General features: G+C 61.0%; 1 protein-coding gene across 3 annotated transcripts in view; it reads right to left on the reverse strand.

The window, feature by feature from the left end:
• The window catches only part of BRD4 (bromodomain containing 4), a 59,180-nt gene extending 50,335 nt beyond the window's left edge, over window positions 1–8,845 (reverse strand). For 2 of the 3 annotated variants that reach the window (XM_035308710.1, XM_035308709.1), the window contains exon 1: window positions 8,708–8,845. The gene's annotated coding sequence lies outside the window, so the exon portion shown is untranslated. The remainder of the gene's footprint in view (window positions 1–8,707) is intronic. The other variant, XM_035308711.1, reaches the window with a different exon arrangement.
• Between the last annotated feature and the right edge of the window lie 59 nt (window positions 8,846–8,904).

Raw genomic sequence — 8,904 nt, forward strand, 5'->3', positions numbered from 1 at the left:
ACCCAGCGTTATCAGGGAGCCGGCGCGGCTCAGCCATCGAGCCCCAGCCGAGCAGCTCCACACCGGGATTCCCCCGCGTTAAGGGCGCTCACGCGGGCGCAGCCCCCGTGCTGGAGCTCTTCGCCCTCCCCACGCGGCTGGTGTCAGCCACCAGCGCTGCTGGAGCGGCAGGAGGCTCGCTAAGCTCGGTCACTTCTCGGCCAGCCCCACCTGACGGCTCCTGGGACCCGATCACCGCTTTTGTTTGAGGATTAACGGGCTAAAAACAGCTCCCACACAAAGGGAAGGAAAAGCAAAGCCTCCTCCCAGCAGGTGTCCAAAGCAGAGGTGGGTTTATGCTCAACGCCTGCCGGGTCAAGAGACTCACAGCTCTACCAGCTCCCAGTTTCCTCTGACCGAGCTGCAGAGCCTCGAAAGACCTGAAAATAAGAGGTTTAGGAAGTATTAGCAGCTGCTGGCTGCCGTCCAAAGACTTCCTCTCCCTTTCTACCCCATCGCTTCGGCGCGAGAGGGGGCTTGGACTCGGTTAGGCCATCACCTGGCCCAGAAATCCGGACGCATGCCGCGTTTTACCGGCTCCACGGGCTGAAGGGGACGGGCAGAGCCATCGGCGCCCAGGAGAAGGGACACGGCGCTCTCCTTTCTGCTCCCACGTGAAACGGGAGCGAGCGGCTCCTGCAGAAGCACGGTGCTCGGGGTCAGCCCGCCCCGAGCGGCTCCGAAGCTGCTAGCGGTGAATTCAGAAAGCCAGCGGGGTAATGAGTAACCCGACCTCACCTGCCAGCTATCGCACCCTTCCCAGCGCCGGTGAGAGAAACTTTAACCGGCGAGGCGGGGAAGAAAACATCTTCCTGGGTACGAGAGAGAGATTACGCAGCGCCGAACGGCTCCTGCTGATCCTTACCCGGGAGTAAACGACTCGTTCTGTGAGCGAGTGACCTCGTTTTGTTCTGAATTATTCCTCGTACGCCGGGTCAGAGCCCCGGGGAAGGCACCCAGGATAATTCAGCCCCGGGAGCTCACGTTAACCGTGCTGAAGGGGGTGGAAGAAAGAATCCAGGTGGGCTCTGGTCAGCCACAGAAAGCCCCTGAGAGCAGCCTCGTCCTCTGACAGCCACGGCAGGCTTACAGGGCGGAGCCTGGACACGGTTTTGGGGTGACAAAGCCATTTTTGACTTATTCCACATAATTAAAAGGGTTTCTGAGGCCTATGGGCGCTGAGCAAAGTGCTCCCCATCCCGGCGCTGGGAGAGGAGAAGGGGAAGCCTCCGCGTGGAGCACACCGAAGGCGCGCCTGGGACCAGTCTGCAGCAAAGAGAGGATCCCCGGCAGCCTCCTCGGGAGCTGTCGGACAAAACCCCAGATCTCTGCGGTGGCAGGACACGTTTGGCCCTACTGAGCTTGAAATTTGGGGTCAGGGCTTTAACCAAGCTGCTGCTCTCTCGGCCAGCCCTTGGGCACCACCAGGTCCTTTCTGGACCCGTTCTGAATTCGGGAAGTTCGTTATTCCCCCGATTTCCTACGTGATTTTTCAAGCACACGGGAAAAAAAAGCAGGGGCCCAACAGACTGAGGGCTGCAGAGCACCCTCCTCCACCAGCTCCCGCGTGTTCCCACTCGAGTTCATTCCTAAATCCTTAAATGACAGAGGGGCTCTCAGCTTCCTCGGACTTCCTTGAAGTCTTTCCGTTCACCCAGAGCTCTGGGAAGCCTCCTTCTCCTCTGGCACACATCTGCAGATACGCAGAGCCCACAGCCGCTCAGCGCCGCATCCTGCGAGCGCTATCAGCGGCCTGCGAGAACACGGGGCTCCCGACTCGCCGGGGGTCCCGGAGAAACCGAAGTGGGAGCTGAGGTAGGAAGGACAAGCCAAGGTCAGCCCGAAAATAGCAGATAAAAAAGCAAGGGCGGGAGGCAAGCATTTTAAAAATGTGAACAATGCGGCGCGCTTAACTGGTTAAATCTGTCCCAAAAGGGCCAAAAAAAAAAAAGCCTTGAAATCCAGCGGGACGCTTGAAGCGGGAGAGCTGCCGTGAGCCTGCAGCGAGGCGAGGACGCGCGACGCTCGTACCTACGCCCCCGGCGCCTGGTCAGCGTTTTGGGGAAGGGCTGCTTCCCCCGCTGGGCACTCACCTCTCTTTTTTGCACAGTTCCAGACCCCGAGAGACTCCCGAGGAAGCACCGTGGGCTCTCGGAAGCGAGAGGGAGGCAGCCTGGTCCACGGACGGGGTGTTAGGGGGCAGCGAAGCGCTCTGGGAATTCACCTTCCCATCCGCGGGCACGGCGCACGGTTGGAATTTCCCCCCCCGAGACCAGAGCAGCGATCATCCGCGGCTCTGCAAACAGATCCCTGCTAGCAGGCGCAAGGTCGCGTTGCACAAACCCCTCACCGAGGAGCGAGAGCCGCAGGAGCTCTCCCCGGGCGAGCGGGACGAGCTCTTCGTGCACCTCTTCCAGGCCGCTCCCCTCGTGCCCACCGATTCGGCTCCAGATAGATTCGGCTCCCGGCTGTTGTCGGCGGCCTCCTTCCTCCTCCTCTCCCCCCCGTGCTTATCTGCTAACGGTTCCAGGGCAGAGGCTCGTCGAAAAGCGGCTCAAAGTGGAGGAAAAATGCTCCCCACATGGATAATTAGTGACCGTTTTTAACATTTCCCGCTTATTTTTAACGTTTCCTGCTTTACCCGGTACGGAGCCGCGCACGAGGTTTCCGCCGTGCCGGAAAGCTGCCGACAAATTCAGAGAAAAACAAGGCACGAAGCTGCCGGCAACCTTTGGACCGGCGAGCTGCACTCTAATCCCTTCCTCCCCCCCCCCCCCCCCCCCCCCGCTCCCCTGTTTGCAAACTCTGGACTCCGCCGGCCAGCCCTGCCCGCAACGAGCAGCGAAACGCGAGCGCAGCTCCGCTGCCGGGACCCGAGACACACAAATGGGTTTTGCTGAGGGCTTGCAGGGGGGCATCGGGGCTGCCGTCGGTCCGGCAGATCGGGAAATTTTACTGCCAGAGCCTTCGGGAGCTCTTCCCACAGAGAGGGGGGAAGGTGGCCGAGCTGCCTCCTGGTTCCCAGCACCAGGACCGACCAGAGCACGAGCTCAGGCAGGCTCTCGGAGGGCGAGGGAAGCGATTTCAAGCCCTTCCTGCTCCTTTCTTTCCGCTTTGCCCTCTTCAGTGGCGAACCAGCAGCTCCTCTGGTGGGGGGGAAGCCCCGCTCGCGCCACAAAACCCCCCCAGATTGGTTTTTTTTTGCAGCTTTACCTTAAGGAGAGCCAGAAGTCGGCTCTTCCAGCAAGCAGGGTCCTCCTAAACGCGACGCTTTCAAACCGGGAGCGATCAGAAGGAAGAGCCCACGCGGCTTTAAGCCCATCTGAAGCCCACGAAAGCAGCTTTGAGAACCCATTTCACCCGCAGCCCCACGGGAAGATCGCGCTAGAGGTAACGCCGCCGCCTGAGCCAGCCGGCGAGCAGGGTGTTCCCAAAGCAGAGCCTGTTCCTGCGGATTTCATCCTAACACGGGGAAACCGAAAGCCACGGGGTCACCGGCTCCGGGATCGAACCCAACGGAGCGAGGGACGCAAGCGCAGGGGCAAAGGGAATCAGAACTGCGGGTTCCATTCCGCCTGGGTCCTCGCTTCGAAGCGAAGCGGCGGCCAAGAGCTGGCCAGCACGCAGCTCGCACCCAGCCTAGCAAAACTTCCTGCCCCAGGGATGGTTCGCGGGGTTCTTCCTCCCCTTCCTGCCTCTTCACACCTCGCCAGCCCGCCGAAAGAGCACCGAGAGGCCATCCGAGCACGTCCCATCCCCGGGACGGGCAACGCGCAGCACTTTGAGGAAGCTTTAAGCACCGGTTAATTAGCGAGCGGGGCCTGATGAGGTTCTCGAGCTCATTTCTCTTTTGTATCTCCCTTATTAAACATTAAAAGCCGGCGCGCAGACAATTCAATTAAGCTGACATGATACCGTGAAAGACTACTTAATTGCACAAGTACCTGGGTTTGTTTAGACACATAATTGCTTAATTGCACACACATACCTTCACCATTACTCACACTTCTCAACGCCAGCGCCGCGGCTTCTCCGAGAGCTTCCTTCTGCAGCACTGCGCCGTCCCCTCCTGAGCTCTGGGCGCAGGCCACGGTCACTGAGCGTTGTTGTTTTGAGGCGCAAAGCGCGCCGAACGGGAACAAAACATTCGCTCACCGCTAACGAGAAGGCCCATGACGAGCTCGTTAGCTGGTGAAATGCACCAGCTTCAGCCAGGTGTCCGCGGGCTTCGCTCCAAAAGCTCCTCCCGAAGCCGCGCGGTGCCCACGCTGCCCACGCTGCTCGGAGTCAAGCCCGGCGCATCACCATTAGCGACGTGCTCGTCACTAATTGCGCCGGATTCCTTTTAAATAACCCCCGGGACGTGCTCCCGGGACGTGCTCCACGCCGGCCACCTCCGGGTCGGGGAGGAAAACAGCCCGGGAATTCTGGTTCATGTGCCCACGGTCTCTCCCCGCTCACCATCCCGTGCCACGGCCTGAAGGTCCGGCGGGGTTTTTTTTTAGGATCCTTAATTAATCTTCTGTTATTTTCAGCACAAAGCCGCTGCAAATGAGGCAGCAGAAAGGTTTGGGCAGCTAAAAGCAGCTTCCTGAGCCCCGACATGGATACGGGAGCCACCGCGGCGCCGACTCCAGCGCTCCTCGGGAGGATGGGGGAACTTCTTCCCGTGCACAAACAGGGAAGGAAGCGCTGGGCTCGGGGGCTCTCCTGGGACTTGAAGCCTTCGTTAGGAGGCAGCGAGCAGACGTTAACCTGCCCGATCGGAGACAAAACCGCTGGTTCCCATTTCCGGGACGCTGCCTTCCACGGGGTTTCTGATTTCAGGATGTTGGCCTCGAGTCCTCGCCGCTACCGAGCGGTTCCTGTTTTCGTTTTTCGAGCTGCTCTGCATTTCCCTGGATCCGCGCCATCCCGCTCCTCCTCCTCGGGGCTTCGCAGTGGCTCCGGGCGAGAGCAGCCAGCGGGGCAGATTAAGGAAAATTGGGACAAAAACCTCCATTTCCCTCCAGCCCCGAACCGAGCAGGCGCCGCGCCGTGCTACCGAGCCACCGCGGGACGAACCGCGCGCGTCGAGATCTCCCACGAGCTGCACGAAGCAGGCGTGAAGAGGAAGAGTCAAAACAGGCTCTGTGGTTTCGGGTCCTCCTACCCGGTTCCCAGCTGGGAGGTTTGGCCTCGTTCCGGCACCCGCACGGCCTCAGTTTACCTGCCTGCTGCGCGGCGGGGACACGAACCCAGCGAGCCCGTGGTAGGCAGCGCGCTCCTAATCCTTCGGGGGGTGGCTGCGGGGTACCCGAGGCTGGTTTGGGGCACCCCCAGAAGCTTTTTGGACGCCCACGGGAGCTCTCTGCCATTTCCCTGAGCACCAATCAAGTCAGCAGAAGCAACAAGTGACCAGACACCGCTGCCTGAACCGGCCCGGCCACGCCGAAGCTTCGCTTCAGATGGTGGCCCCGAGCGACCCTCGGGTATCTGCGCAGAAACCAAACCCCAAAGATTCTCCTCGACCTGCGAAGAGGCCGCGGAGCCCTCCAGAGCTCTCCCGAGCCACCCAGGAACGCGTTTTGGCCACTCCGAGCTGGTCAACAAGCACCAGAGGCCGTGGAGCACACACGAACCAGAAGCTGAGAGCAGGGTTTAGGACCACGAACGGCGCTGCCGACCCCGAGACGCCCCAGCTCGCTCGGGGAGGCCGAAGCAGAAGCTGATGGCAGTAAAATCGTCCGCACCGCCGAGCTGCTGAGCTGGCTCGGCAGAGACACAGAGCCCAGGGCCCTTTTCTTGTCTCTGGGGATTATCCACACTCAGCTCCCAGGGCAGGAACGGCACCGCTCCGCAGCCAGGCCTTCTCCATCCCCCATCCTCCCCAAATTATTTCAGTGTCCTGCTTCCCAACGACCAACAGCAGACCCAAGGCCTCTGCTGCAAGCTCAGCCCTGCTTCCGAGCCGCAGCTCAGCACCCCAAAGCATCGCAGCAAGCCAGGCCACGCCACCAGCACTTCTCCCAAGCCCTGGGAATTTACGTCCAGGGACCGGGAAGCTTCCTCCAGCAGCACCAGAAGTCGCTTCCCCCTGCCCGGCCTCACGCAGGACTTGGAGGGAAGAGAAACAGACGCTTTTCTGGGGATCCAGCCCCGAAAACGAGACGCCTCCTCACCTCTGAGCCCTTCTCCGGCAGGAAGGAGACGTCCACCACCAACCCGTGTGCCGAAGAGCCGGGCTGCTTCGCTCAGGGAGGGCTACGAGCGGCGCCGACGAGCAGGAGGAGGCTGCTCGGGCACAAACTCATCCTCCCCAGCAACCTGCGGGGGAAAGGCGCAGCTTTCCGGCAGACCCCGGGGCACCTCCGCAGCGGTCGGGGGCTCGTGGTTTCTCGAGGAGCAAGGTGCAACACCTCCGTGCAAACAAACCGCCGGCATTCTTGAGTCCCGGCCAAACGCCGAGCGCTCGCCAGCGGGTAATCGCCAGCTCTTACGAGGTTACTTGGAGAAATCGTTCCAGACAGCCAGGAATCGTGGCACGGGCGCTCAACCACGGGCCGGGGAGCTGAGCCCGCCTCGACCGAAGCCGCCCGAGCGTGGAAGACGGAGCAGGAGGATTGTAAGAGGCACGCCGCAGCCCTAAGACCCCCACAGGGCTCCCCAAGCCACGTTCCCTCTTCGAAACAAGGGACGGCGTTTACGCTAACGAGGGCTCGGCTGCCACGACTCATTTAGCTAATAGCTGGTCACCTCCGCTCGGGTCCCGTTCGCTGCAGGATCATCAGATAATACGGCAGCAACAGTTATTCAGCTTCGGTAATTAACGTGGGGGGGGGGAGGAGGAAGGAAAAATAATCAGGAAAGTCACGTTTCACCTGCTCTGCGCTCCTGTTTTTACCGCTTTTAAAATGAGTAACCCCCGCTTTTGCCAAGGTGCAAAGATTAGAAGCCGTGTGGGAACGGCCGGCCCCACGCAGGTGCTTTCGCAGCGCGTTTATTTACGGCCGCTCTCGCCGCGCGCGGTTCACCAAGTTCAGAGGGAGAGGCGTGGAGAATTCAAAACTCATTTTTTTCTACCTGGTGCTTTAAGACATGGAAGGGCCCTCGCTTCATTCCAGAAAACAGCTTCGGGTGACCCTGGGTTTACACAGCATCGAGTTTAACGCCAGAAGCTCGTACAGGTGTAAATTTAAGTTGTATTAATCTCTGCCAACGTCCACTCCCAGCAGTCCCACTGAGTAAAAGTTACTTACGACCTACAACAGCAGCTTCAAGTGCTCGCAAGGAAGTTTAGCCTCCAGCATCTGCTTCACCTAACGCAGTTTAGCTGCATCCAGGCAAGCAAACTGACCAAACCGTTTGCTGAGACGCTTAAACGGAGCGGTTTGGGTTTAATCTGAAGCCGGTACGCCATAAATCGGTAAAAGCCAAGTTTCTAAGAACTACAACAAGCATTTTAAGTCACTCACATCGCCCCCAGATCCAGAGGACGACGCGTTTGTGGGCACACAATCAACAGGAGCAGCCGAAGCCCAGCAAGAGCGCGCAGCTACGGGTCACCAGCCACGGTCCTTGCCGACCGGCAGCGCCACCGGTTTGTTAGTAACTCCACGTTTGTCAGCTTAATTCCTTCTGACCCGCTAATAACACACGTTTCAGACAAAAACCCACCAGCGACAGCGCTCCCTGCATCTTCCAAGCCACGCTACAAACTCTTTTACGCAGCACCTGGGGTAAATTCAAGCAGCAACACAGCCTCAAGAGCTTCCTCGGGGAAACTTCTGCCGAAGAGAGCAGTTTGCAGGAAGCTTCAGGTTTTTAAGTTGAAAAAGAAACACTTGAAAAGGAAAACGCTCGAGGAAAACAACACAGGAGCACCTGGGGACGGGACGAGGTGCTCGTAATGAAGGTGGGAGCAGCCTGGCTCTGACCAACGGCCCTCATGTGCCAGGAACCGGCCGTGCAGAGCTGCGCCTGGCTGCCCACGGGCTCCTCTTGGGCCCCGAGCGACCGCAGCAACGGGAGAACCCAGAGTCCGTTTCCACCGAGGTCTCGGTGCTGTAAACACACCTCGGCTTTCCCCGGTGCCATACACATGCTTCAGGCTCCCCAAATCCACCCTTTGGCCCCCAAAAAACCCAGGGGACGAGTGCTCAGACCGCTCCCGGTGCCCCTTCCCCACGGCACCGGGGGTCTCCCTGACAAGGGGGGGGCGGGGGGGGGGGGGGCAGGGCCTCGTCCCCGACCCCTCTCCCTCCAGCTCCCGCGCCCGTTTCGCGAGTTTGAACAACTAGAAAAAAATAAAAATAAGCCTGCAAAAAAAAAAAAAGAAACAGAGAGAAAAAGGCTTCAACCCGAACATAAACAAAACCGCGCAACTCCAACCCCCGGCTTCGGACGAGCGGCGAGTGGGTTACCTCAGCGCGGGGCCCAACGGCTTCAAACCGACCCGGGCCCGTTCCTCCCGCTCCCACCGGGGCCGCACCGGGCCCGGCAGCGCTCCCGGACGGCCCCAAGGGCGCGGCGGCCCCGGCCCGGCCTTGCCCCGGGCCCAACCAGGCCGGGCGCGGCTCCGCAGCCCAGGGCCGGCTCCGGGGAGACGGGGGAGCCCCGCAACGGCTCCGGGACGGCGGGGGGCGGCCGGGAAAGGGCCTGGGGGAGAGGCGACGGCGGCGCCACTCACCGCGGGCCGCGCCGCGCCTCAGCCGCCGCTTCCTCCGGCCGTCCGCTGACAAAATGGCGGCGGCAGGAAGTGCCCCGCGCTCCGCCCCGCCCCGCGCCCGCACTCTGCGCACCGGCCCGCCAACGGCGCAGCCCGCGGCGCCCGCCGTACGCCAACGGCGTAGCGGAACGAGCTCGGGGGGCGGGAGGGGAGGGGAA

The sequence above is a fragment of the Oxyura jamaicensis genome, chromosome 30 (assembly GCF_011077185.1).
Source record: "Oxyura jamaicensis isolate SHBP4307 breed ruddy duck chromosome 30, BPBGC_Ojam_1.0, whole genome shotgun sequence".
Classification (NCBI taxonomy): domain Eukaryota; kingdom Metazoa; phylum Chordata; class Aves; order Anseriformes; family Anatidae; genus Oxyura; species Oxyura jamaicensis.